The sequence below is a fragment of the Aythya ferina genome (assembly GCF_964211825.1).
Source record: "Aythya ferina genome assembly, chromosome: 2".
NCBI classification, from domain to species: Eukaryota; Metazoa; Chordata; class Aves; order Anseriformes; family Anatidae; genus Aythya; species Aythya ferina.
The window spans coordinates 87,624,423-87,651,052 of NC_140297.1; the positions used below are offsets into that span (position 1 = coordinate 87,624,423).

General features: G+C 39.0%; 1 long non-coding RNA gene across 1 annotated transcript; it reads right to left on the reverse strand.

Annotated features, from left to right (window-relative positions):
- Nucleotides 1-5,940: 5,940 nt before the first annotated feature.
- LOC311432082 lies at nucleotides 5,941-16,412 on the reverse strand. The gene is made up of 4 exons (XR_014689811.1): nucleotides 16,239-16,412; nucleotides 15,514-15,570; nucleotides 8,656-8,772; nucleotides 5,941-6,564 (listed from the first exon to the last, which is right to left on the reverse strand). It is a non-coding gene; the product is annotated as an uncharacterized lncRNA (long non-coding RNA).
- Nucleotides 16,413-26,630: the final 10,218 nt, after the last annotated feature.

Genomic DNA, 26,630 nt, shown 5'->3' on the forward strand with positions numbered 1-26,630 from the left:
TCTGATTGAAGGCAAACCATGCTCACTAAGGAGACGTTTTCCAAGTTTCTAAAGGGCTGACCCCAGGGTGAAGAAAGGACTTGTGTATCAAGTCAGAAGGCTGACCAGGAGATCAGGGATGTACATTGACCGAGAGAGAATAAATAAATTGCCATGGATGGAAAATAAAACTCATTCTTAGAAGAATAAAGAAGCAATAAAGCTTGCCACTTACAAAATTTCAATTCTGTATTTTCACTTTTCTTGTACTATTTTGGTTTACAGATCTCTTGAAGGTTTGTAATGGTTTACCTCATGAAACAGAGGCAAAGTTACACAACTGGGCTGCATCAAACTGGGCCCTGAATTTATTTAGCTGAACTCTTCAACATTGTAGTGCCTGGAAAGCAAGCTAAGGGTTAAAGTGTGGACAGTCATATGCTAGCCCTACAGCCCCTTTCCTGGTCTTGTTTACTTTACAGATATATTTGTAGTCAGCTGTCTGCCAAATCTGTAGCTTTTACATAAAGTCATATTTATCTGTAGGATAATGAATCAGACAGAAAATCAATGCGACATTTCAAATATGGTCTCATTAGTGCCCTTGTTGAGCACCAGGAAAAAGATATCTAGCTGGTCACTCAGTGTTTCTCTTCTCACTTCCTGGAATTTCATTTGCCTTGCTTTATTGCCTTTATACAGTGTGTTGAATTTGATTCTAGCCACTAACCCTATAATCCTTAGCTTGCCCCATGCTTTATGGTTATGATATTTGACTGGCTGCTTCTTTGTGTGTCCCTCAGATTTGTTAATTTGCTTCTGCTGCTCTGAGTTGTGTAAGCTGCTTACTCATCCTGTGCTCTTTCTCAGGAGGGGCTGAGGACATTGCTGCACACCGTGTATCATGCACTGCAGGAGAATGGTACCTGAGCAGTACTGTTTACTCTTATGCCTATTTTACCTCTTCATGTAACTTACTATCTCTATTTAAAACTGCAGTCTGATCTCCCCACACTTGGCTTTTTTTTCTCTCATTAGGCTTCATAGCCGCTTTTGTGTCATTTACACGATGCCTTGCAGCCTAGGAGAACTGCTTCCTTTAAAGTGATTCCAGATTAAAGTACTTTGCACCTGTCATTTGCTGCCACCCCAACACGATCTCTTTTTTTTTTTTTTTTTTTTCTCATTCCAGTTGGGTTTTTATTTGTTTGTTTGTTTGTTTGTTTTATGGTGATGCACCAGAAGTCTAACAGAGGAACTGATCTGGACTACAAATAACTTCATTTTATTTTATGTTAAGCAGGCTTCATTAGCAGTCATGTTGTACAGTACTGCTGATGATTTTCTGCAGCAAATATGAAAACACCAGAAAAATGGTGTGTGCCTGATCCCGGGCAGAAAGAACAAATGTGACCATTCAGTGCAGTAGCATAAGCAGGTATTGCCATTAGGGAAAGGATAACTGGAAGCATCACTTGGTGAACATAGCTTTCTTACGATATTTTAAAATGACTGTACAAACTACATAAGTATTGTGGCACCTGTTTTACATAAGTAAATTTGCAAAAACAGTTAGTAGAAACTGACGCTAGGAGACCAATACTCTGATTTTTCAGTTCTAATTCATAAGGGATTGTCACTTCCACCTTTGTCTCGCTCCTTTCTTCCTTTTGTTTCTAGCTCTTCCAGCATTTTTTCTTTTATTTTTTATTTTTTCACTCTTTATTTTCCTTTATATTTTATAACATCATTTTATCATTTTAAGTAAATCTGCTACTGGCAGAAAAACAAGAACATGCTTATTAAATGTTCTTGACCTCCCCCAAAATCTGTTTTGTTGGTTTTGGTGGTGAGCTTTTTGATTGCTTGTTTGTTTGATTTTTCCCTGTCTCCTTTTAAGAGAAGTTTGTGGATATCTTACACCTTTCCAGTTATAAGTCTCTAAATACAGTAATGGTTGTGTATTTGTCACCTCATTAATCTGAATTTAACAAGACTCTTCACCCTCATCTAGGAAACACCACCTTTGTACTAGGGAACTAAGTCATACATAACGGTATCTTCCATTCATTTATGATCAATGGCCTTTTTCTGCATCTAGGTACCTATGAGTCATTTTTAAGGAACTTCTCTCTTCAGACTGCCATTTTTATGGCATTTTTTTAAAGTTAACTCATCCTTTGCTATCTAAAATTTCTGAAGCATGCATGAAATAATGAACAGAGTTACAAACTCTCCATTTTTGGAACCATTGGACCTGAAAATTTGGAATACTGTAGATAATTTGGTAGGAATAATTTCTATTTGGAAATGTATGTTAATTAAGCTAAGTTGCCATAAATCAGTGAATCTCTACATAACTTATAACCACAATCAATTTGTACCATCTGAGGATTAGTCTCACTTTATTAATTGCATATAATTCTTCTGACTGTATCTCATTAGATTTTATTTTTTACAGTCCAGTGAGTAAATATGTAATGATCTGAACATTCCCTTTATTGCATTCTTCCATTTCTCAAACAATCTATTTTAAACAGATTTCTCATTGTCTTCCTTCTAACTTGAGCCATTTCTGTATTGAGCTACTTACAGTGAAATCTTAAATACACTTAAGTCCGTGAGAAGTTCACCTTGAAATTATGACAACAGTTGTCTTGCTTTTCATATTCTAGTATGAGGTTTTTAATGATGGTAGACTCTCTCCAGATAGCTTTTCTTATATTTCAGAGTATCCATCAGGACTGGAGAAGGGCACTGTCAGTGTTGCAATTTCAGCTGTTGTCAGGCATGATTTCTTTCGAGTGTTTTTGTGCATAGTAAAATCTAGTCCTTTCATGTAATTTCATATAATTTCATATAAATTTCATATAATGCACAGCAAGGCATTATATGGGTTAAGAAAATGTTTGGTATGAAACCAGTGATACAGTAGCCACTGGGTTACTAAATTGTTAATTACACATTGCTGTGCTGAACACAGTCGTTTTCATTTAGGAAGCACCATGAGATTAACATAATGACCTTCTTAGCAATATCATTTTTAAGCACTGGGTTCCCAACTGTGTATCACTCACTACTTTTGAGATTCGTTCATCTGAATTTTTTATAATGAAGGAATTACCTTGATATTCTCTTATTCCATAAAAATATATATTAAATTAAATATTCATTATCTCCTCTGAGTAAATATCCTCTAGAAATGTTGTTGTCAAATTAATTTGTTAATTATTTAATATTTTTCTTTAGAGGACTTATATTCCATTTCTAGTTTTTTATTGTTCTAATGACCTGACATTGACATTTTTTTTTTTGTTTGTATTTTTTTTTTCACTATCAGAACAGCCATTTACAATATAAAACATAACTTTTCTCAGATACTATGAAAATATCATTTACTTGTTGACATTGTCCCTTTTTTTTATAAGAAAAAAAAAAAAACACTGTTAATTCCATTGACTTTAAATATCAGCAATTCAGTTCAAATAGTTTACTTGAATGGTTTTGGTTAATGTATGTAATTGTTTCTGTTATAGGAACTTTGCACAGCTGGATAAGTATAGCATTTAGCATTTGTTTTATCTTAATTTCTTCTGGCAGAAAGCATTATTCACTATGAAAGCAGAACTTGGAAAAAAAAAAAGCAGAAAAGGTTACTTATAGTTCTGTATGATACAATGTTACATTTGTAACAAGGGTATAGCTAAAATTTCTAGTGAGTTGACATACATAGAAGTAGATAGATATAATTTTGGACATAGACAAATGTAGAACTGAAAAGATCTGTCTGGGAAGGAATACCAGCAGCTTTTGTCTAACCTCCTTTGACACATGGGAGCAACTGGGTAAGAGAAAATGGATTCAAATTTCAATTTCTGCACCATAGGTTTTACCTATAGTAGCATATCAAGTGGTTCACTACATGCAGGGGCAAAGAAATTTGGAAAACAAGACAAGTCAATCTGCATGCAAAAGTAATTTCTGTTATGTATTTACACCAGAGTAAATCTGTTAACTTTATTTGGCTTACTTCAAGGCTTTGATTAATGTGAAATGAGTAGCAAGCTCACACTAGATGTTATTAATATTGGAAAGACTATGTTTACAGGTAAGCAGCTATTGTGTTGGATATGGAGTGTTTTAGGAATCTGCACTAAGTAAGGCACAGTCAGGCAAAGCACTGTGTTTTTCCTTCTGCAGACCCTGACTCCTGTCAATACACTTTTCAAGCAGCACATACTCAGAGAAGCAGTGAAAGTAGAGTAGATTATTTTCATTGCCAATAGACAGAGATCCAAATAGCTTAACTCCCAGAACAGCATTTCTAGTCTCCCTCATGAGAGCCATGAGGGCAACATTAACTGAGCCAAATTGCAGTCATACTGCAGGACAAGTTTATGAAGATCATCATCTCCTCCGAAGATTTGGATTTATGTAATAGAAATCATATGGTAATTGGAGAAAGAAAAAAAATAGTAACCTTCTTCATCTTCCCCTGACCACATGGTATATTCTCCAGTGCTTTCAAGGTTTCAGTAATTAACTGTATTTGTTTTTGTAAAGATGTTTTGTTACAATTATATTCACACTTAGGTAATTAGGATTATTTTTTTTTCTTTTTATTACAAAATATAGTATTGAGGAAAAAATACAAAAAAGGAAAAAATCCTATTTCTCCATGAAATAATATTACAAAATGAGAGTAAGATTTGATGCTGTATTTGGGATTATATTATTATTATTATTATGTATTTTACCATATACTCTGATTCAGATATTTTTATTACCTCTTCTCAATACTCTAATTTAATAATTGATGACCACAAAGAATACATAATAATCAAGGTCCAAAACAAGGTACAGAAGCAGTATACTACTAATTACTTACTGCACAAAAAAATCACTGAAGCTATGATCTGCTTTTCTCAGAATCCAGAGTGGCTTCCACAGATAACAGTATGGAGATAGAAAAAAAATCTTATGTTCTTATGTGCACTTTTTTATTATTATTACTTTATTTTAAATCAGTAGCATAATGAAAACTTAAACTGAGTGTTAGCCTTCACTAAATCTGTCAGTATAAGGAAATAAGAGTGAGTAGAGAAGGCACAAGAACTTTGATAAATAATGTGGTTTTAAAAGAAAGCACATTTTCTCAATGTATTTTTTTGGATATCTTCTGAATTTTATTTTTTAAACAGACTTTTCTTATTGTTACTGATTCCTACTCTGAAACACTTTATTCTTTGTCAATGTTTAATTTATCCCACAGAAATTTATTTGGATAACTCAAAATAAACAATGATTAAATTAGCTCTAACCTTAATTACACCAAAGTTAACATGAACTGTATTTTGCAAAACAATTGTTCAAGTGCCTGTTTTAGGTGGTAAACTAACATACCATGAAGCAACATTATTTGAATGGAAACCTCATTTCCTTTTTTCCTGACTATTAAGGTGTCTAAAATGAAGTTCCCTTGTAACTGTCATTGAAGATTGGATGAAAAATCTTACAGCAATAAAAAACATTGCTTCAACCCCTGCAGTACAAGGTTTATACTGTATATTGTGGAATTCTGCCTATCAGAGGGTTCCTCACGTGAACCTACTTCTGCAATGTTTGTGGCCTGGGGGAAAAAAAAAAAAAAAAGTGTGTTCATAAACAGTCACATGAATGGACCCAAATTAAAAGAGTTCTTCATTGACTTTGGGAACTAAACTAGGTCTCTAAAGTCATCTAGAAGGAAATGCAACCTCAGCAAGAGGAGCACTGTAAGGGTAATTTCTTACAGTTAATACCTTATGTCTTGCAGTGAATGCCTTATGTACTAACGTATGGGAGCAGGGAAATGGAGTCTCCTGTTGCTGCAAAAACACTTTGTAAAATGGTTTGTCTAGATGGGTGGCTAGATAAATCATTATTAAAAAGACCACCATCAGCTGACATGTCTGAAGGTAGTTACCACCCTTCTGCATCGTTATCTATGTACAATAAAGTTACAGTTGTTATTTATCAAAATTGGCCTCCAGCACACAGCTTCTCTTGTGCAGATCCTAACAATCTCCAGGGGAGATTTCAACAGCAGCTGCTACTTCTAATACTGTAAGCAAGGAAGGAAGATGCTTTTGGCAGTGAATGCGAATGATTAGCTCAGGATGTAATTTGTATCTCAGAATTGTTTTGATAGCTCAGCGTTTTCTTGGGTATTTATCTTTCCCCAAATGAAATAACAGTCTTTTCAACTTCAAATAAGTCCTGTCTATCTTCGAGTTACAGAAATGATATCATGCAAAATTCAACATTGCCACTGCTCATATATTAAAACTTACTGATCAACAAAATATTTAAGACAAATTCAAACTCTCAAACTTCTACTTAAACCATCTTTTAAATATTCACAGATGCATGAGTCTAAGAAAAGCACAGAAGAGCCAAAGTCAGCTTTGCAAACGTTGTGATCTATTGCGATATATTCAGATCACAAAAATTCTGTTTAAGCCTTTGGTTAGTATTTCTCGTGGCTGCTTTTAGAAGATCCCTTGCTTCAGGCCTTATTGGGTCCTCCAGACTGTTCTTTCAGACCTGCTGAAATAAGTACTTGTCATTATTCTTAGGCCATCTGATTACTGTATGTTGTGACAAAATATAAGCTATGATTTTTTCCCCCTTTATGCAAGTGACAGTAGTACCATGCAACAGAATCAGTGGAGAAAAAGAAACAATCAATGAAGTAATTTCTCTATGGACAAAAACAAAACTAGAGGTGAGGACTATGACTCTGGTAGCCTATGTTTTTTCGTCTTTACATGGCCTAATTCATTTCAAATTGCAGTCCCTTTGATTTTGCTGGATCAGAGGTTTCTGTTGACCTTTTCTGCATGCCTGCTAACACCAGGCATGAAGTTCCTTTCAAAGAAGTGCAGTGTTAATTGGAACACATTTTGTTTTTCCACAGAGGAGAATTACCTTAGGAGTACTGAAATTATTTCTTGATAGTCTTGATAGATTTTTTTTATTAATATTATTTTATGTCCTACTTTGGCTTCCTGGAATAGAAAACAAGGCAGAAACTGACTGCAATGCAGAACTGCCATAGGCAGTTCCCTATGCTGACAGGTGACAAAGAAATAGCAATAGCTTTATTAAATAAAAACAAATAAATGTTTAATATATTTTCCTTAATAAACTTTATTTTTTCAGCATAGCAATATTAGAGCAGCAGTAGACGTGTTTGAGGAAAAAATGTCATTCTCAGTGCATTTAGTGCCACGTTTTTGGTGTCACTTTTTTTTTTTTTTTTTTTTTTTTTCCCTTAGGGTTTGCTTGCAGGGATCAGAGACAGGATGTTCTTTCACTAACCAATTTTCACCTGCTGTTGTTAACCCCGTAGGAACAGAATAACCTTACCTGTTAAAATAATGTCAGTTGAAAGCTAATAACTGGCATTTGTAGTTTTCAGGCATTGATGACTGTAAGATGCCTTTCAAGAAATACATGAAAGGAAGACTTTCCCTCTTGACATCTCTATGTGTTGCTGTTGACTGTATGAAGATTCTATCTATCTATCTATCTATCTATCTAAGAATACTAGTGGATTCTGAAGAGCTGTGTGTTGTTTTGTCACCTGCATAAGGTTTGATAAAGGAGATATTCTACCCCTAGTTTGGCATTCATTGACAAATTTTGAATTTTCATATCTGACCAGAGCAGGGATGTTAAAATATAATTTAAAGGTTGGGGGGGTTGGGGAGGGGGGGGGGACGGACACGACACATGGTGTTATAGTTTGTTTATTTGTTTTATACTCCTGCTTTTAATGTCTGTAAGAATTAGATGATGGTAGTACATAAATTTTAATTTAACTATATTTGTGTTGTTGTGTTCCCCCCAAAAATAGTTATAATAAAAAAATACAGGGATGGAATGCAGTATGCATGTGAAACAGTGGTACGATTATATAAAAATATACTAGTGATTGTAAGATATAATTCAGTTCCTGTTAAAGGTAATAAGGGAAGTTTTAAATTAAATCTGACTACATGCAACCATGTAATTCTCTAATAATCCTTTCCTTGCTAGTTGTGATGAATGGGGGAAGAAGCAGAGATGAACAATAGCTGCAAAAGTTCAAGCTGTCGTAAAACTCACTGACCTAATTCAAGTGGCCTAAATTATCTTCACTTAAGTGATATGCCTTCTTTGGGACTATATTTGAAGAGTATATCAAAAAAAAAAAAAAAAAAAAAAAGAGCTAAAGAAATATACATTGTGCATGTTAAAAAACAAATAGGATAGTTCCTTGAATTATTGCCAATTGAGAAATAGGAAAATAAGAAACTGAATCAAACTATTCTTTCTTGTCTTGAAATAAAATGCAGCTGTACACATAAATAGGGACTAAACCCTGTGTTTTGTTATGTAAGGAGTAGAATATCAATGATTACTGAATAGAAATTCTCTCTGTGGTCCTTCTCTTGTTCTTGATTTACCTTAGTAACTAGCTCAAGGAACTATTTTACAGGATGGAGCATCAGGGCTACTGGTGTTCCTGTAGGGGAGGGAAAGCTGCAGAAGTCCCTGTGGACACAGTCTGCAATAACCTGTGCTACTTTGAAGCTTTGGCTGAAAGAAAAAAAAAATGAAAGAGAGAATGGAATTATCTTTCAGTCTTACCAGTTATCCTTTTACAATGTGCACAGACATGGCCTTCTGGACATATGACGGAGAAAGCTTCGTAGGGCATGGAGAATTTTGTGGAGGTTGACTGAACAAGTGGGTTTTCATTCCTGTCTTTTGAAGATGCACAGGGGACAAGACAAGAACGTCTTGAGAATAGTGGTGAGAAGTTCAGATACGAATTTAAAACTGTAAGATTAGAGAGACTTGTTCCATAGTATCTTGTCATCTGAAACCCAGGAACAAGTCTCACCTCATCAACAGCCCACAGAACAATCAGGGCAGAAAACCTGTTACTCACTTTCTGAATGCCGATGACCTTCTTTTGAAGTAGATTTTTTTTTTGTCCTTCAAAATGTTCTGCATCTATCAGATGCTAACTGTCATTTTCTCTTAGTTCAGCTTTTTTGTGGGTTGCCTTATACGTTGGCTTTCAACTGAAATTTTTTGCCAGATACATCCTCAACTGTACTGTAAGTCTACAGGTGTTAGTTGTTTCATTTAGTAAATTGCTTTGGGCTTTTAGACCAAACTAGACCTTGACCTATTAGCATTTTTGGCTCATTAGGTCTAATAACTCTAGGCAGAGGATCTATAACAGTATTTAGCTTTTGGTTCAATCACATTGCACATTTTTATCCTTATCTGAAAGGTCTTTGGGTTCTGCAAAAGTTTCCCAACCCTTGATCTATTTGATGTTATATGCAAATGATTTTTTTCATTCTGTTATTTTCCATTGCTATATATTCACTAACAACCCAACAGTCATGAACCTCATCACTCGCAGATCTGTTCTTACAATTATCCAAAGAACAACAAAAAAACAGCAGGTCATCTTCCTTTTTTTTTTTTTTTTTTTTTTTTTTGTGTGTGTGTGTGTGTGTGTTTAAAATTCCAAATGGTCTGGACATAATTATACTTGAACAAGTTACAAGTTTCTTGGGAAATATCCCCAGGAAAGACTTTTCGGAATTTACACTGGCTAATTAGAAAAATTCTCTTCATCTTTCACCCCAATTTCAAACTAAGGTGAACATTTAAATTTGTGGATGAGATCAAAACACAATTAAACCTTACATAGCCCCCCCAGTCAGGAAATTACCTTGATATCTTTTTAAGTAATACAATCAGAAGTTCTGACAAGCCTGAGATTAAGCAGAAGCTTTTTCTTCATTTAAAGGCTGAACCAGAGGTAGGACGTATGTCCTAACTCTCTCAGCAGAGAATGCTCTCAAATTCCTGAATTTCAGGCAAGAGCCAGATTCTTCCTGGGATGAGACCACTGAAGCACGCAGTTCTTCCTCTCATTTCTTCCCTCATACAGAAGCTCACAATAGCAGACAGTGATCATGAAAAGAAATGTGTGGGCCAGAAAGATGTTTGCAATATCCTCCAATCTATTTCCTGAATAGTGGTAAGGAGAGGAATACCCAGTCATGCTATAAGTCATATGTGCTACATAGATCATGTGTAATACATGAACTTTACTATGTGTATTGCACATGTATAAGATATATGGTATTTTATCCTTGATCTAGAGATGTTCATATACTTTTGTGTAATTTGTTTTGAAAAAAAATTATAATTTTCTGTTAATCAATGACTAGAAAATGTAAATATGGTGGCTTTCTATGTTGGCATGCATACAGACTGGACACTCTGGTTGTCTCTGTACATGATCCAAGATACTTGCAAAGCTAAATTGTTTTAACAACATGGCAATAGCACTGGTGTACAATTGGTGTAATTTCATAGAACTCATGTTTAACAATAGACCAAAACTTTTTAAATGTCCGTTAGAGTAACCCTAGCTGAAAAAATGACTTTCTGAAATAGATATGAACAGACTTTTGTAAGAACTGTTTCTTCCCAAGATGAGGTCCTTAAAGTAATCTTGTCTTACCAAACAGAAGAAAGACAATGATAGCTGCATTGTAAAAATGCTTACTTTGATTTTCACAAGAAAGTGTTAACTCAGGGCTTATTTATTTTCTGATGTGCAGACATGCAGTTTACTTGCAGCAAATTCTTACATAACTGTTTAGGGAAATATAGTTCACCAATGTTTAGCTGAAAATCCATAGATTACCAATAAGTTTGTTGTTTTTCCACCAGCCACTCTCCAAAAAAATAAAATAAAATAATAATAATAAAGCAAACAAAGAAAAAAAAAAAACAAAACAAAGAAAAAAAACACTGGAACTCTGTAAAGGGGAGGGAAGCAGTTCTTTCAACTCACTTTCTGAAGAAGTGATAGCACAGGGTAGAATAACGGAATCCGGCTGCATGGCCATGCCTGAAGTACAGTAGCTACTGAATTGTTAAGATGATCATTATCCAAGCATAACCAAATCTTTTGAGATTCCACTCTTTGATGCAGAAATTCCAGCTCTGAACCTGTCTCTCTCTCTCCAACCGCCAAAGGCAAGAGATATGCTATGGTGCACAGTTATTCCAACATCAATCAACTCCTAAACTGGTTAAAAAGTATTACAAAAATACAGCCTTTTGTTAACATGTTTTTTACTCATGAAAGTGTTGTTCCTTTCGGAGTTTTCAGCAGGACTTACAAGTGTTAGTGACAGAGACCCGTAGGCCAATATTTTAAAGTTATAGCTTTAGAATTGTAAAGTTGCATGCTGCAATATGGGATAATGATTGAAGACTTTTCAGCTTTCTAGTAAGAAAATTACCTAGAGATTTCTGAGTACTGGTATGTAATGAAATTGAACTGTGGCAGTTAAGAAAAATGCTTTTAGGCTTGTGTTATATGATCAAGTCACTAGGATACACATAAAACCCTTAACTGTAACTGCAAGGAATTGGATGGATTGGTTCCTACATTAAGATTCCCTTTTCCTCTATTTTTTCTTTGATGTTTGAGGAAAGACAAGAAAGGAGTTCTTTTATTTCTGTCTGTTATATAGAAGGTCTGGTCTTCTAAGGGACTAAATAGCATAGTGCCCAGGTGAGAGGGTGAGGAGGTGAAAGGGATGTACTTGCCTCCTCAAAAATAGTGGGGACAAATGGGAGGCTTGCTGTGCAGGGTGTAGAGCTGGAGGACACCTCTCTTCCTCTGCATAGCTGGTATATAGCAGTCTCACCAGCCTGTGGAAGGCACAGCTCATTCATCGAAAAATCTACATGTCTATATTATCTATTTATATAAGATAATATACACATTTATTCTAAAGGACTGTATCACAGTGGGATTTAATGCACGGTGTGGAGTTGAACAATGCACAAAAGCTGTACACATGTTTATTCCTAAGGATTGCCTCAAAGCTGCTGTTAGCATACGGTGTAGTGCTGAATGCCATAGTCTGAAAAGTCTAATAAACAATTGTTTCTGTCTCCAGGGAAAAGCTTGAACTAAGGCTGGAGCTACATACAGAATAATATGGGGGGGGGGGGGGGGGGGAAGGTGCAAAGAACTCTCTCTGTATCAGGCACTGAATGAGACAGAGATCGTATGAAAGAGCAATCAGGGATGACAGCCTGTATCCCAGCATGCTGGCACATCACTCTGCAGTTCCACAGGGTGCAGAGAGCCCATCTGGCCAGTGGCACAGAGGAGGACATCCCCAGCCCCTACTGCTGCTGTCAATCGAGTTGCCATGATCACGGATGCAAAAAAAGCACGATACAGCTTCAGTCTAGTAGATCAATGACTGGTGTAGTTTATTGAAGCAACAGGAGTGCAGGTTCTTTTGTATTGCCAGCAATAAACACACTGTCTGCAAAGCACATGCAAATACCAAGAATATGACTAGCACAACCCACTACATATAAGTTAACTTATGAAACAGCTCTGTTGAGAACGTTAGGTTTCCTGGTGAAGCACTCAGTATCTGAGGGCTCAGATCTTACCCAACAGGCATCCCTGTGGGAGAGAAGAGAGGTTCACCCTGTCGACTGATCCCAGAAGTCAGCAACGTCCTCCCGACTTGACTGCAATGGTATCTTCCCAAACATTTTTCCACTCATGAGACATTTTTATACTATTTTCTTATGTTCAGGTGGAGCTTCAGTTACTCTAGTCATACATACTTCATTTTAATTGGTATAATTTTTTCTTGCTTTTGCTTTATAGGTATAGGCTTAGAGAAATTCAGAGTGCCGTGCTCAGAGAGGGGTGGTCGCACGTTGGAGACAGGTACCCTTTGGGATGGAGATGTGTTTTGGCATTATAATGAAATTATAATGAGCAAAGTTCACCCAGAGGACATGATTTTGTTATCAGTATGGCTCAGGGTTGGCCATGCAGTCTATCAGTTCCATAGGTTCTCCATTACAGAACCATCAGGTTCCCCATTCCTGTGGTGGTATCACAGAGCCTGGCTGTGGTGTCTTCACTTTGCTCCACACTCAATGCTATTTCTCTTAGAATCAGCACACCAAGCTCCTCTGGTGGTGTCAATATCTAAGGTTGCAGGTTATGTTGCTAAGGGGATTATGACGGAAGAGATTACTTGCATATCTGCATCTCTTTCCTCAACGCTGTACCCTAAGATGTGGACATACCTTTAGTCTCACTAAGTCACCTCCAGCAAATATTCCACAGGTATACTAAAATTAGAGTTCAAGATAAGTAACGGTCTTTGTTATACCAATGGCATTCATGAAGTAACTTTCATTCAATACTTCAATACATGAAGTATTTTAAGCCTAGGCATACGTATTTATGCAGTATTTTGAAAAGCTCGATCTCAGGCAGTTAGTACTTGATGCTTAGGCTCCAGGAGTTGATTGTAATAAAGAAGGAGAAAAGAAAAGAGAAAAAGAAAAGGATGCAGGAATGATAGCCTACAAGTATGAAGTGAAATGAAGCATTCCAGAACGCCTACATAATCTTTAGTGAGGTAATGGATCAGGTTAAACCTAAATATGAGTATGGGATGGACAATTGTGCTACAACTCATCCTGGATACTTAATTGTTTTACAAGGGGATACAGATCATTAATTGTTTGATAAATGTACAGAGGATATTCTTATTGCCTGACTAAGGTGCCTTGGATCCCTATTATTTTTCTCTTTTTCTTCTGATTCTATAGGGGGACTAGCCAAGTGTCATATATATATATGCGTATATAAATATATATATGCACATATGTAAATAATCTACCTTAGGTGCTGTTTTACAACCATGCAGCTTCAATAGATACTATATGATTTATAATGATTTGCTTATAGCTAGGTCTGTAACTGGCTAAGTCACATTCTGTAGAATGCAATGGGATGCCTAGAAGGAATTTTAATGCTGAGGGTCTGCCTGTGTCATTTAGCTTTTTACATTATCAGGCCACTTTTGAGAACAAAATGGAATGAAAAGGAAAAAAAAAATCAAATAAAAACCAATAAAGCAGCTCTGTATGTGACTTTTATGCTAGACCTTACAATGAAAGAAATAATAATGATGAGATGCATTAAATTAGCAATTATTCCAAAAATCCTTTTAAGACTAGCTGGAGATCTCATGTAGCAAAGGCGCAATTGTGACAGGAACCATCACAACTCAAAGGCATTGGCAGAATGATTGTAGAAAAGGATATTGAAAGCTAAATGAACAATTTTAGTGCGATGGACTTTAATTCATCTACCTATGGCCAATTTCAGCAGGTAGGTATTAATTAAATGCACACCGGTTGCTACCTAACCTGTGAATCTGTTGTACTCTGATGTTTCTTTTTCTGATCTCTAAACTTTGTCTTACTTTCATGAACCATCTTATGTGTAATGACGGTTCCCCTAGCATAACTTTTCAGTTTTTCCTTCTGATTCTCCTTGCATTAATGACAGCTACTATTGCTTTCTTAAGGAAGAAAGACATAACAAATATCATTTAGAAGGTTCCATTGGTAGTTATTATCAAAAGCCTAAAGAAAATGTTGTAAATTAAATACCATAGATTGTACCACCTTAGCAACAAAGTCTTACAAGTCAGACAGAAGGGTCATTCAGTCTTCATTCTCTGCTTGTAGGCAGGATCTGCTATTAATATTTCATGCCATGTGTGACAGAAACTTGTCTGTCCTATCCTTAGGTATCTCCAAGCACAATGACCCTACTGTCCAGAAGACCCTCCCTTACCATCCTTTACGTTACTAAGGTATTATTATCTCATTGATGCCATATGCTGGCTTGTTAGGATACTGAAGCCAGTAAAGACCTATAGAGATGAAGAAATATTTGTGCAACTTATCCACTGTGTAGCAACATCAGTGTTGTATATTTAACTGCCATATAGACCATCCGATTGTAACCAGAAGGGTTACACCTCAGAAACAAAGATTTTAAAGCCCAAACTGCTTTTTGAACTTTTTATAGAAATATATTTTTGCTTCCTTAAGTCAAAGGTATAGTCTCCAGCTTCTTTGGTATGTTCTAAATTAATTATGTGGCTGTATTAACAGCTGTTTTTCTTCATGAGAAGAGGAAGAAAGCAGAGACTGATGCCCAGAACTCACTAGATAATGGGAAAATATGTCACCAGCTAAAAATTGATGCAAAATTACTTAAGCCCTTGGTGGGAGGGAAGGTATTATATATTGGTGTCACAGTTCCTAGCTGAGGAATTACGGTAGTTTTACCCAGCTACACAGCTGAACTCCACCACAATCACTCTCTTACTCCCCCTCCTCAAACAAAAAAGGATGGAAAAAATAGGATGGAAAGTAGGATGGAAAAGACTCAAGGTTTGAGATAAGAACAGGGAGAATCATGCACATTTTAGGTTGGCTGCCTGTTTTCACAAAGGAAATAATGAGTATAAGATATCTGGTCCACTAGATAACCTAAAACACTGAGTTACATTAAGTAGTTGAAGAAGAAATAGCTCAAAAAGGTCTACTTACTACTTAAGCCTAAATTGTCTTATCGGAGTTCAGGGTTGTTTTCATAGCAAAAAGCAGCTGAAACAGGGAAAAAAAAAAAAAAAAAAAAAAAATTGTTAAGATTGATAACATATGTTTTAATGGAATAGAGAAAGAGAGGATTGCACTAATGATATGGCCTGAAGCACATTCCCTGCCCCCCCCCCCCCTCCACCCTTTTCCAATTCCTCTCCTTGAACAGTGCAGGGTAACAGGCAATGGGGACTGTGGTCAGTCCCTGACAGTTCATCTCCACTGCTCCCTCACGTTCACTCTCTGTCCCCGCTCAATGTGGGGTCCCTCCCACAGGGTGCCGTCCTAACCGAGCTGACACTGCATGGGCTTCCCACAGGCAGCAGCACCTCACGCACTGCGCCCACACGGCTCCGTCCCACGGGGTCCATCCATCCATCCCCCAGGAGCAAACTGCTCCAGCATGGGTCCCCCACGGCTGGGCGGCAGCTCCCCCCAGACCCCCTGCTCCTGCGGGGGCTCTCCATGGGCCTCAGCCTCCTCCAGGCCACATCCACCTGCTCCACCGGGGGCTCCTCCACCCACGGGGGGGCTGCAGCGTGGAGATCTGCTCCATGGGGGACCCATGGGCTGCAGGGGGACAGCCTGCTCCACCGGGGGCCTCTCCCTGCACAGCCCGCAGGGGAACTGCTGCTGCCTGCTTGGTGCACCTCCTGCCCTCCTGCTGCACTCACCTGGGGGGGCTGCAGGGCTGCTTCTCCTCTCTTTCTCCCTGTGAAGAAGCTTTTTTTTTATTTTATTTTTTTTCTCCTTTCTTAAATATGCTCTCACAGAGGAACAAGCGACATAGTTTCTTGGCTTGGCTCTGGCCAGCAGTGGAGCCCTTATCTAACATGGGGCAGCTTCTAGATTCTTCTCACAGAAGCCACCCCTATGGCCCCCTGCTACCAAAACCTTGCCACGTAAACCCACCAGAGCAACTCTTTCGGTGAAGAAATTTTTCGCAATAACCAACCAAAACCTCCCCTGGTACAACTTAAGGTTTTTTGTTCTTGTCTTGTCACTTGGGGCTTGGGAGAAGAGAACGATCCCCACATCTCTGGAGCCTCCTTTAAGCTTACTGTAGAGCACAGGAAGGTCTCCCCTGAGCCTCCTTTTCTCCAGGCTGAACAACCCCAGCTCCATCAGCTGCTCCTCACCAGACTTGTTCTCTAAACCCTTAACAAGCTTCAGAGCCCTTCTCCGGACACGCTCCAGCACCTCGAGGTCTTCGCTGAACACAGTGCTCAAGGTGCGGCCTCACCAGAGCCGAGCACAGAGGGACAACCGCTTCCCTAGTCCTGATGGCCACTCTATGTCTGATACAAGCCAGGTGTAGAGATATTTACATACATATATATGCAGCACTAGTACATGTTCCTTGGAAAACCGGTCAAACTCTCTTCAAAGCCCGTAAATTGATGGTTTCCTCTAACTGGCACTGACGCTTCAGCTGGATCCTCTAAGTCCCATTTTACTGCTTCTGCTTCCTGAGCAGGTGACAGAAACTCCTAACCGGAGAGCAGAGGAGTTGTAGTTCTGTATACAGGAAATATTTGGAAGTTTGGAAGATGCTTCCCTTGCTCAGCTGCCATCCCTACGTTAATCAATCACCCGATCTTTTGCCTTCCAGCAAAAGTCTTGATGCAGTTCTTAAGGAAAGTTATTTCTGAAAATCCTCAGCCACCTCTGTGCACGCCAAACCTTTCATGGCACTGTGCAATGCGCGGATGGCAGCGATAAATCAGGTTGTGGAATGAATGGCAACGTGTGGGGAGGGAATTTTCAGGTGGCTTTGCGCTGTTTCACAGGTCCCTGAATTAGAGGTAATGAGGAAACAAGCGGCAGAAACAAAACCTTGAGCAAGGCTGAGATCAAGAATTGGCCACAATGTTAAAGAGGACCTTTGGGCAGTGGGCAATTGCTGGCTGGCTCCAGGCGCATGTCTGAGGGTCTCTGACCAACTGTATGATAGATTCGGGCGCGTGGACAGCACGTGGGGCTAAGGGGAGAGGACATGTAGTAGTGAAAAAGGGCAATAAACGCCTCCTGTTCAAGAGCCATCAGGAGTCTGTGTCTTGCATCCCTTCAGCAACACAAATATTTGGCTCCAGATCCCAAATGTCATGTATTTGGCAATTTTATTTATGGTAGCACTCCCCTCCCCTCCCCTCCCCTCCCCTCCCCTCCCCTCCCCTCCCCTCCCCTCCCCTCCCCTCCCCTCCCCTCCCCTCCCCTCCCCTCCCCTCCCCTCCCCTCCCCTCCCCTCCCCTATGCTCCCTGTCCCTACACTCTGCTACACTCCCCTCCCCTATACTACCCTACACTCCCCTTCGCTCCACTACCCTACATTACCGTATGCTCCCCTCCCCTACGCTCCCCTACACTCCCCTCCGCTATCCTACCCTACACTCCCCTAAACTCCGCTCCCCTACACTACCCTATACTCTCCAACGCTCCCCTCCCCTCTACCACACTACACTACGCAACACTACGCTATGCTACCCTACGCTATGCTATGCTATGCTATGCTACACTACCCTATCCTAGCCTCCCCTAGCCTCCCCTAACCTCCCCTACACTATCTTCCCCTACACTATCTACCCCTCCCCTCCCCTCCCCTCCCCTCCCCTCCCCTCCCCTCCCTTCCCCTCCCCTCCCCTCCCCTCCCCTCCCCTCCCCTCCCCTCCCCTCCTCTCCCCTCCCCTCCCCTCCTCTCCCCTGCCCTCCCCTCCCCTCCCCTCCCCTCCAATCCCCTCCAATGCCCTTCCCTCCAATCCCCTCCAATCCCCTCCCCTCCAGTCCCCTCCCTTCCTTTATTCCCTCCCCTTCCCTCCCCTCTTGTCTTCTTCTCTCCTCTCTTCCTTCTTTCAGGTAACTTCAAATCGCTTCAGTTGTTCTCATAGCTCCTATCCCTGGCTGATTCACGGGAACCCATCAGCAGCAACCAGAAGCGCTCCAGCTGCTGTGTCACTGGTTGAGCAACAGTCTCCAACTGGGAATCGCTGACTTCGTTCTGTGGCTCAGACAGGTGCCTTTCAGTTCCACCGTGGCCTGGACGTGTCTTCTTGCTGTGTCCCCACCTACATCGCAGTTCTGCTTAGAAGCAGCAGCAGGGTTTTGAAGTAGTCCCACTGCTTCCATTTTCAGTGGTTTAGCTTGGCTAGCCGGGTGGTGTCTGTCAATAGAAGACAACAAAGAGATTTTGGTTAGAAACAGCTAACTGAGTAGTTCCTTTCCACAAGGGCAAGGAATATTTACCCCTTCCTAATGGAGACTGCAGTGTCAGAGATAATGACGGGTCCTTCAGAGAGCTTTGAAATATCCCTTGGGGATGCTGAGTCCAGAGGACCAGAGTAAAACTGTCTAAAGTACACCATGGAAGCACTCTGAATTACTTCCTAGCATAGAAGCATCTATGCTGATACGGCTTCAGCTGGTTTCAGTGTTCTTCTTCACCTAATACCTAAATTCAGATAAGAGGTCTCAATGCAGATGGAAAGATTGAGAAATATAGAAGTCACTGATGTGCTTTGAGAACTTCTAAGAACTGAGAACTAAATAAATCCAATGTTGTAACATTAAGGATTGGTTAGAAAAGTAAACGTTGAAAACAAGTAAAGGAGAAGGACAAGTAAGCTTTCTTAAAGTATCTACTATATTTAAAGGATCTTTAAATAAGTAAGTAAGTAATGAAATATATACGCAGAGAGATAGATAGATAGATATGCAGAAACCTAAGAAACTGCTGCGCAGGTTAGCTTCTTGCTCTCTTTTCTAAAAGTCCTAGTGAATACAGCATCTGTGTGCGTTACAAGCATTACCCTCAGTCCACCACAGGTACACACGAGAGGACAGCCTGCAGGTTCCGGAGGCAAAGAAACTGCTCTGGCTTGATGTGAAGAGCCAAGACAGAAGTTGCTGTCAGGGAGAAGATACACAGAGGGGATGAAAAACACGGAGTGTGCTTCCGACCTTCACAACTTCTAAGCAAGCGGAGAGGAGGTTGTGGAAGAACCAAATGAGCTGTTGATCGAGAAGCAGCCTGAAGATTGTCCTTAACCAGGGCCTTGCATTCTTCGTTTTTATAGCATTGCTTGCCTTCAAGTGCACGATCATGACTTTATTAACTTTCTACCACTACAGAAATGCACAGGATTCTTTCACAAAACTTACGCGTGGTAATTGGAAATACTGGTCAGCATTCTCTATTTCCTTCTTCATCTCAATTCTCTTTTGGCCTGTGAAGCTTTTCAGATCAGAGGAGAAGATCCGCTGTAATACGGAGTTTTGGATACTGCAAAGGAAACAAAGAATCGAACTGACAACTCTTTTCAACCTCACCTGTAACCATCACAGAAAAGAATACCGAAAGAACGCCGCTTTATCATGGGAAGCATAAATTTGAGCATAGGCGTCCTATAGCTGAAGCGAGGTTAAGCAGGTTCCAAACAAGGTGAAGGAGCACACCCGTGAGCATTTCCATAAAGCTGTGTTTTCAAACAAGTGGTTTAAAGACTTAGATTTTCTTACAAGTGAAGAATGAAAAAATAAAAAGAAAGAAAATTACCAGGACATACAGTTTTCCTCTAGCTTGCTTTGCTTCTTTCAGAATCTAGGGCTTTGATACTGCTGCCTGCTCAGCAACATCAGCAATTTCCTAGGAAAGCTGGTGTCCACCAGGTGAAATAGGAACGGGAAACCCCTCTTGCCACAACTTCACACTCACACCAGAGCTGGCAGGACAGGCCGATGGACAGAGAAGTGTCTGTAAGAGTGTTAGAAAACAGACTTTAGATTTCCGTCAACCCAGGGAAAATTACTTGCTCATCCCTTCAAACTGAACTCTAAGTCGAAGGAGGTGATCCCAAGCTGCATTCCTGACATCTATGCTGCAAAGTCATCAAATGCGTCATGTTACTGTACCAGCCTGTTATGAACAGAAACAGGAGTTTGAGGTTATGCTGTTGGAGTAGAATTAAGCTCAAAGAGTTAGTTAGTCTTTTGGTATGTTTTTGTCTGCAAGTGTTTTCACTGTTTCCCAGACAATGTCTCCAGCAAGCTGGCTGCTTGCTTCATTTGTTCTGTTCCGTTCTGTTTTGTTTTGTTTTCTCAGCAAGGGTTCTTAGAGAAATGAGATTAAAGTGATCATATTGTATGTCCATCCCTCCCTCCCCTTCGCTTGTCCAGAGCTTTTACCTTGTCCACCAGCTTGAATGAACTCGGTCATAGGCGCAGTTGTGTCCAAGCCATTCTGTTGCTAGACATGTTGTGAAACCAGACAGCTAAGTAGCGGGGAGAGGATGTGCTGCTGTCTGCAGTGTGACCTCAGTGCTTACCAAACAGTAGGGAATACACAGAGAAGGGCGTTAGGAAAACTTCAAGCCCCAGATACATTTTATGTGGAAACCATATTTCCCAAGATAACACCGGACACAACTGCATAATCAAAATGTATTCATTTCTTGGTTCATCCAACTCCTAGGTTTTAGTTTTAAAAAGTTTCTGTCTTGGCTTAAAGCACTCTTCCAATCTCTATTTCCAGTTACTATGATTTCCTGAAATAGCTAATCCCATTTTTTTCTTTGTACAATCTCCCAGTCTCTTTGTTTTCCTCTCCCCAAGAAACTTAGAACTGCTCTCTTCATAGTTGACAACTAGATATGGAGCCGTATCAGCCAGAAGGAAGTTTCCTTCACACTTTCCGCTTCTTACGGTATCTGGACTCTTACCTTTACTCTTACTCGCCCTTCCTACATTAGCACAAAGAAAGCTGTTTTGGAGATCTGACGTCTTGTTTTCCAGAAGCTACCCTGAATCACCCTTACGAGAGCTGTCCCACGCTGCGAGCATAAGTCCTGCAGTCTGGCCAGATATTTGCCTTCTAAGTCAATAATCAAATCTGTCAAGTTAAGAACATGTAATTAATGGAAAGGAAATCCTTTTATTTTGATCCAAATTCCCTTTTTAAAAAAAAAAATCTTTTTTTTTCTTCTTTTTTTGTAGACCAAGAGTGAATCGTGGGAAACCAGCAAAACTCAGGTGAAAAATGGAATGAAAAATGTTAAGGTCAGGCAGCTTGCCCACTGCAATTGCTACCCTGAAAGCAGATGGAGTGCATCTTCATACACCACAGCCTGAGACACTACTCGACAGGCCAGCCCATGTGATGAAGTCCATTGCTGTCCTGAATTTTAACGTGACAGGGGGACTCTTAAGCCTCTTGTTTATGCTTTAGTACTTGCGGTCTATGGGAGGACCACAGCACACTCTTCTCTGTCTACCCTTATTTGTTGATTGTCTGTAGGGAGAAGAGAACGTGCAGAGGCCCTCACCCGTACATTGGGTCTGTTCTCACTCTGTGCAGCTACATCATTGAGCAAAGTACCAAACTTGATGCTTCTGTAAGGACTTGACACAAACTACAGAATACTAAAATGAAGCATTCACAACAAAACCACATTGTTTTCCCCAGCCAAGCATCAAAACACTTACAGAAGGGCATGGGCCCTCTCTGTGCCCCTCAAGGTGAGATCCACAAATCCTCATGTGGTTTCATCACATCCAGCACCCTTCTCTGTCCCTCCCAGCTAAACGTGCACAGAGGCAGCTGTTCCCAAAGTGCTGTGGTGACATAATTCAGTTCTGTTTCTGAAGTCATCACCACAGGCGCCTCGCAATGACAGCACAACACTCTCTGTTGCTAATGCGTATGTCTCAGAAACAGCTAGAGAAGTACCACTATGCCCAAACTGACTTTAATTAGAGTAGTTCAAAAATTATTCCCTGCTCCCCTACATCTGTGGAAGGTGTGTGATAAATCTTTTCTTGAGAAAGGATTACAGACAAAAAGAGCTTGATTCTGATACGTTGCTCATACTTGTAGAGCAGTTCACCTTTCATTTCCATGTAAGAAAAAAGAAGGGGAAATCAACAATTCTCTTCCTCTGAGCTCGGAATATGAAATAACCCCAATTATCCAGGAAGCCTTAATAAGGAAACGATGCATTTCTTGTTTCTTCGGAAAACTATCCATCTTGTTTCTTCGGAAAACTTTTCCAGTCCTTTGCAACTGCGGTGGTCTGAATCGGGTGGGCAGCCGAGTTTCCACCACGGCCGCTCTCTCAATCCCCCTCCTCAAAGAAAAAGGGGGAGAAAATATGATGCAAAGGGCTCAAGGGCTGAGATAAGGACGGGGAGATCGCTCAACAATTATCGTGACGGGCAAAGCAGACTCAGCATAGGGAGATAGTAAGAGTTATTGCCTACTACCAACAAGCTAGACACGTGAGAAACAAAGGAAAGAAACCAAAAACGTCTTCTCCCCATCTGCCCTCTTCCACCTCCTCCTCCTGAGCAGCGCAGGGAAACAGGGGACTGAGGGCTGCGGTCAGTCCCTGATGCTTTGTCCCCGCCGCTCCTTCTCAGTCCATCCCTGCCTCTGCTAATTGTCAGTCCATACAGAAACAGTTCGTCATGGCTGCTAACTAAATTCTCTCGTGTTCACAATGCCAAATTGTTGGTAAATCTTAACATTGCAAGACACTTCTACAAACAAAAGTTCTTTGTATAGTCCTACATTATTCATGGTAAATGCTACCTAACAGTTGAATTTAGAAGTTTGGTACATTGCAGTGCAAGTATTATGTCTTACAAATCAAAGGCAAGATCTGTCTTACTCTATAAGGCTCAGAACTTTGTGCTGTCATTTATTTTTTATTTTTTTTTCATCTGAATTCAGATCGTATCTTTGTCATGAGTAGCAGAAAGCAAGTCGTTTATTATTGCTCCTATTAATTATTTACATTACAATGGTGTATGGAGACTCAGAATAAGATCAGGGTCTCACTGCAATGAGCCAAATCATACTGAGAGGCAAACAGAGGCAGTTCAGGACTGCTGCACATCGGGGAAGTTCTGGGAGGTACCAGAGAGGTGGGTGCCATGTTCACATCCTTAGGAGAGGCCAACACACCTAGGCCCTCAGCCCCTAGCTAGCTTTGTGAGCCTGTGAGGGGACCACATATAGCAATTATTCTACATTCTTCCATTTTCCTATAACCTTTCCTGTCCTTTAAGAAACTGCTGCATCGTAAAGTAAATTGCAGTGCAGTTTTCTATTAAATAAATAAAATTTAAGATGTAGCATACGGTACACATGCAGGACAATGCTAAATAGCTATTCAGCAATCATTCATTGAAAGGAAAGAGTGCCTGCCCAATGACTGCATAATTTTTTACAAAACTATGTGCCTACACAACTACATATATGTTCTAAAACAAATATGCACATATTACTTTCAAAAAACTTTGATTTTTTTTCATATTTCTGGTGGTTTACCTAAAATATAGGAGAGAATAGAACCTATTGTGTTTGTAAAGCACTAGGATCTCTCATCTTCTGCATTTTTTTTTCTTTCCTTAATTTGGGAGAGACATAACTTATTTTTCTTTATAATGATGAGTCTTTTACTGATTATTCTTGTGTTTATATTGTTGCTTCAGGTAAGGAGGTGCTAGATGAGAAAAAAAAAAATCACAGTGACCTTGTCTGTCCTGGAAAAAAAACCTAAACCAACCTGATGGTGATTTGTCATCTTGTTTACAAGTTAGCTAAGCTTTGCTTTTAAAAGGGAGAACAGTTCCCTCCTTTTATGATTTTATAAATTATGTTTGAAAGCAGTTTTTGTTTCTGTCATTTGGTGCAGCTGTGCAGGGAATATGTTGGAGAATTTGATATACTATTGACATTATTTTATGAAAGCAATGTCAGGTTTTATTTGTGCAGATGATAGCTAAGAGACCCAAGTGACTGTCAGTTATTACTGGGAACATCAAAGAAAATAAGCAGATGGGCATGAAATACACCCAAGTATGGGACAAGAAATTCATGCCAATTTGTCGTACACTGTGTCGAGACATAAGGCATTTAATGGCATTACAGCTTTCCAGACCAGGTGCATTCTCTTAAATTGGCTAGTTTTGTTTAACCAAGAAAATAAGCAACCAAACAACCAAAACAGTTATTTTCAGAAATTCTTCAGACAGGGATAACCAGTACCTCTGCAATTGTTTATCCTTATATGCTATGGGAGAAAAGGAAATATATTCCAGAGCACTCCATGATAGTTTCATTTATAAAATGCACAACATGAGTATCCGAAAATTCAAAATGTTACTATATAGCTGCATCCATACTAGTAAGTTCCTATGCTTTGGAACATTGACTTGATCACACCTATTTCTTATTTTACATTTTCCAGAGATGGCAGCATGTCTGACATTTCCAACCATTTCTACATTGTTAAACTTTCAAGTTAAAGTATAAAACCCATAGGTAGCTGTAATTTACCATTGAAGGTTCATCATATATTTTGCCTATGCCTATGTCAGTGGAATAGCTAATTAAAACATTTGAACTACTTGTTTTTGTTTCCTGAACAATAAAATTCTTCACAAGAGTCATAAATACATAACAACAGTTATCATCCCAGGAGAACAGATGGAGTAAATTTTTGAGGTGTCCTGTGTTAGTATTTTTTTTAACAATCTTCAAATAATTTATGAACAGTGCTGAGCTGTCACATGCAGACATATTGATGATACAGGGTTGTTTTGCAGATCAAAGGAAGGGAAAGAAAAACAAATGTGAAGGTATTTCAGGCACTGTACTGAAGTCTGATTTGGTCATTTTTAGAGACGCACAAAACACACTATAATAATGAAACAAACTAGTTACAAACAAGTTTACATTGAAAAAAGAATATGTGAGTTGTTTTTTTTTTTTTTTGAGTGTGTTTGTGACATAGATGGTTTCAAAAATTATATTAAATATATACAAATTTAGTGAAAACGCGGCTTTACTAGGAATACATGTTCTGTGGGTTATCTCAATCATTGCATTCAAATTTCATGATTTCATGCATTATAATTTTAAAAAGGTAAGAGTTGTAAGCTCATATTTATTTAACTTTTATATTATATATTATTTATTTTTCTTTAAAACCAGAATTACATGAAGTGTTTCTTTAAAATATCAAAATCTTCATGCACAACTGATTGAAGAAGCTGACACTTCAAACCAAGTGTTACATATTGTTGGACTGGACTTGGTTTACAGTTGCCAGTGCTGTTCACAATAATTCTCTATGTACAGAGATGCAAAAATTGTCTTAAATAATTAATGTCCATACTTGGATTACCAGAAAATTAACAGAAAAGGGATAATATGAAAGTCTTCATGTATTTTTGATGGTTACAATAATGTTTATACTTATATAAAAGGAAGTGTACTGAGAATCATTGTAAATGTACATTAGGTACCGTAGAGTGTGAGAAAAGTAAATATTCTGGTTTGGCTTAACTTATTCAAATAGAGACTTGCTGAACATCAGCAAAATCAAAATCAAAAATGGTACTACCATCCAACTGTAAATTTAACCTGTCCTGTTTACAGCTCATGATTTATTTTACGGGATCAGCAAGGAAATGTTGTGTTTGTTTTTTTTTGTTTAACTGATCATGTAAGGCAAAACCAACTGTGATGTAAAATATCACAAATCTATCAAAGCTGATAGATTTATATATGCTTGCATGAAATCTGAACCGATATTTCATATTATCTCCAGATTATTATGTCATCAAATCAACCAGTTACAACTCCAGTTGTTGCTGACAAAATTGCTACACATAATTCAGCCTTTAATATACAAGGGTCCTCTTATTATTGATAACCTATCGGATTTCTGCCAATATAGTATTTTACTACTGATTGATTATATTCTATCTGAGAAATGGTTGAGTATATTTAAATCCATGGAAAATGTTATGTTTGGCTCCATTTTATTTCAGCCCTAAGATTTTAACCAATATTATCAGAAAAAAAGGACTGGTTTACAAGAAAATATGTTAGCATGACCAGAACAAGTAGGACAGATCTCTTTAACTTGCACTTCACAAAGAGCCAGTGCAAGCAAAATTAAGAAAAGGTAGATCAGTTTAGCTGTTTCAGAATCATTCTAGCAGGGAACAACAGATGCACAAAGGAATCCCTCTATATCCCTAGTCATCTTAAGGATGCTTCCTAT